Below are 3,578 nucleotides of genomic sequence, written 5' to 3'. Positions count from 1 at the left end.
ACAGTAAAGTGGCAGGATAAAAATCAACATCCAAAAATCAATAGCATGTCTATATATGAACAACAAGTTGAATGAAGTAGAGCAGAAGAAAGGAATCCCTTTCACCATAGCCACAAAATGTATAAGATATCTAGGGATAAACTTCACTAAGGAAGTCAAAGAACTTTACATAAAAAAACTGAAAAATCTTAAAAATGTTATTTAAAGTGACATAAGAAAGTGGGAAGGACATCCCATGTTCCTAGATTGGAAGAATTAATACAATCAAAATGGCAATTTTACCCAAATTAATCTACATATTTCATACAATCTAAAAATATACCAGAGATATTATTCATATATCTAGAAAAGTAAATCATAGACTTTGCCTGGAATCATAGAAGACTTCGTACTGCCAAAGCAGTCCTGCGCAAGAAGAGTGGAGTGGGAGGCATATCACTCCCTGATCCCAATATATACTATAAAGCTGTGATCATCAAAACAGCATGGCATTAACACAGAAACACATATGTAGAGCAACAAAATAGAATAGAGATCCCAGAAATAAACCCCAAAGCTTACAGTCAACTGATTTTTTTAGAGGTTTTTGCTACAGAGTGCGTGCATTCACCAGAAAGACAGATAGAGACAGAGAGACAGAAAGAGAGAAATCACCCCCAGGGGGTATTGCCACATTGCAATACCTTATGCTCCATTCTCCTCTTGGGATTTTAGGCATGTACACACATATACCTGGCTTGAGTTTAAGCCACAGGGTCAGAGATTCAAACTGTGGTCAGCTCTGCAGAAATCCAGTTACATAGCCATTATGCTAACTGCTGGCTCCCAGTCAACTGATTTTTGACAAAGGATACCAGTCAATCCATTGGAAAAAGGAAAATCTCTTTAGTAAATGCTACTGGAAATACTGGATATCCACTTGCAGAAAGACGAAACTGAACCCCCATCTTTCACCATTAACAAAAGTCAACTCAAAATAAATCAAAGATATGAACTTATTACCTCGAAGTATAAAATTACTGGTATAAAATACTTGGGAAACTCTGGGAGACATTGGGGTAAGCAAAGACTTCTTAAATAAGACTACCAAAGTACAGGCAATAATCCCTAAAATAGACAAGTGGGTCTATATCAGACTAACAAGTTTCTGCACAGCAAAGGACACAGTAACAAGTGTGAATTGACAACCCTCAGAATGGGAGAATTTTTTTGTAATATATGCCTCAGACAAGGGACTGATAGCCAGAATGCACAGGGAATTCAAGCACCTTACATGAAAAAAAAAATGACTAACCCAATTAAAAATGGGAAAATGAGCTGAACAAAACTCTCTCTAAGAAAGACACATGAAGAGCAAAAAAGCATATGAGGAAATGCACAACATCTCTCAGCATAAGGGAGATGCAGATTAAAACCACAATGAGAAACCACCTAACTCCTTTTTTTTTTTCCATTGCAAGATCCTCATATTTATTAAGACCCAAGAAACTAATAAAGGCTTTCTAGGTTTCTTACATTGTATGACTCCATGGTAGTTCTTACTGGATTTTGATCAAATTGAAATGACTCTCCCACATTCTTTAAATTCATGGGACATTGTCACAATGTGAATTCTTTCATGTCTTTGAAGTGAACGAGCATGGTTGAAGGCTTTCCCACATTCTTTACATTGAAAGGGTTTCTCTCCAGTGTGGATTCGCATGTGATGATGTAGGTGTGAGGAAGCACGGAAGGCTTTCCCACATTCCTTACATATATATGGTTTCTCTCCAGTGTGAGTGCTTATGTGTTCAATAAGGCGCGAGGAAGCGCGGAAGTCTTTCCCACACTCTGTACATATAAAGGGTTTCTCTCCGGTGTGAGTTCGTATATGCTGGATAAGACCTGAGGATGTACTGAAGGCTTTCCCACACTCCTTATATTCACAGGGTTTCTCTCCAGTGTGAGTTCTGACATGATTACATAGGTGTGAGGAAACAGAAAAGGCTTTCCCACAATCTGTACATTTATAAGGTTTTATTCCAGTGTGAATCCGAAAGTGATCATTAAGGCATGAAGACTTTCTAAAGGACTTTCCACATACCTTACATTCGAAGGGCTTCTCTCCTGTATGTATTGTTAAATGTTCACTTAGTAGATAAAGCCAACTGTAGGCTTTCCCACATTCCTTACATACATAGGGCTTTTCTCCAGTGTGTATTCGTACATGTTTAGCAAGACCTGAGCGCCCAGTGAAGGCTTTTCCACAGTGTTTACATTCATAAGGTTTCTCTCCAGTATGAATTCTTTTATGTTCAGTTAGGCTTGATGAAGCGGTAAAGCATTTCCCACATTCCTTACATTCATAGGGTTTTTCCCCACTGTGAGTTTGCATATGAATATTTCCATAAGTTGAGTATTTAAAGACTTTTCCACATTCCTTATTTTCATAGGGTTTTTCTAGGGTGTACATCTGAACAGGTACAGCCCAGCTTGTGGAGTGATCAAAAGCTGTCTCACATTCCTTCCACTCAGGGAGTCTTTCTCCACTATGACTTCTCATGTGTGCTTGAAATGATGACTGATTAAGGCAGTCTTTCCCATAGTCACCACACTCAAAGGGTGTTTTTTGCATGTACATTCTCTGGTAAAACCGTTTTTGGAGTTAGGCTAAAGGGTTTTTCACACTCATTCAATACACACAGTTTCTTTCCAGGAGATGGTTTCTTGCGCAGAGTAAAAAGTTTTCTCCATACTGATTACACTCATAAGTGCTCTCTGTATTCTGAGTGCTTGTGTGTGCCCTAAGGCAGGAGAGTTCACTGAAGATGTCTCCACATTGCTCACAGTTACAGAGTTCCCCTCCAGTGTGGTTTCCTGCCATTCGTATTCCATTTAATGTTTTTAACCAAAAAATGTCCTGTTGAAGTGATGACCCAATGGTTTTAAGATGCCATTCTTGAAAAACTTCTCTCTGCACAGTACTCAACTTTTCTTCTTCTTCCAGCCAAGAGATCAGACTGGGTTTGACCAGGTGATTCCCTACGGAGGCCAGGTTCTAGTAGTTCTCCAGCATCACTTCTCTGTATAGATCTCTCTGAGTTGTGTCCAGTAAGATCCACTCCTCCTGGGTGAAGTCCACAGCCACATCCTCAAAGGTCACTGAGCCCTAAACCACCACGCGATAATCTATCTCAAAGTCAGTCACCATCCTTTTTGTTTGCATTTTTTCTTCCTGAAGGCAGACTGGGTCCCTAGGAAGATGACCTCTGCAGGACAAATCAATGGCTTCCTTCCTGTAAGGCTGACAGTGAAATGTGCTGGAACGTTGCTTTAGTTATGAATCAGAACACGCCTGAATCTCCGGATGAATGTGACTCGAATGGTGGAATCTCTTTCCCGTCTGTCAAGCAATTCATAAAAGTTTAATGGAGGCCCTTGAAGAGGAGCACACAACGGATGAAAATACCCTAGGACAGGCCCTTCCAGGTCTTCCGCCCCCATGCCTCACCGACGGCCCCAGCGGCCTCTTGGACTTGGCTGGGCCAGGAGGACCTGTGGCGCCGGAGGAAGCGAGCAGAGCCGGGCTGGCCCTCTAA

The 3,578-nt window shown here is 40.8% G+C and overlaps 1 pseudogene; it reads right to left on the bottom strand.

Annotated features, from left to right (window-relative positions):
• Positions 1-1,552: 1,552 nt before the first annotated feature.
• Positions 1,553-3,144, bottom strand: LOC102494416 (zinc finger protein 121 pseudogene; annotated as a pseudogene).
• Positions 3,145-3,578: the final 434 nt, after the last annotated feature.

Source organism: Tupaia chinensis, unplaced genomic scaffold (genome assembly GCF_000334495.1).
Source record: "Tupaia chinensis unplaced genomic scaffold, TupChi_1.0 Scaffold000034_1, whole genome shotgun sequence".
Classification (NCBI taxonomy): Eukaryota; Metazoa; Chordata; class Mammalia; order Scandentia; family Tupaiidae; genus Tupaia; species Tupaia belangeri.
The sequence above is the reverse complement of the archived record's forward strand: the minus strand, read 5'-3'. Positions and strand labels throughout refer to the sequence as shown.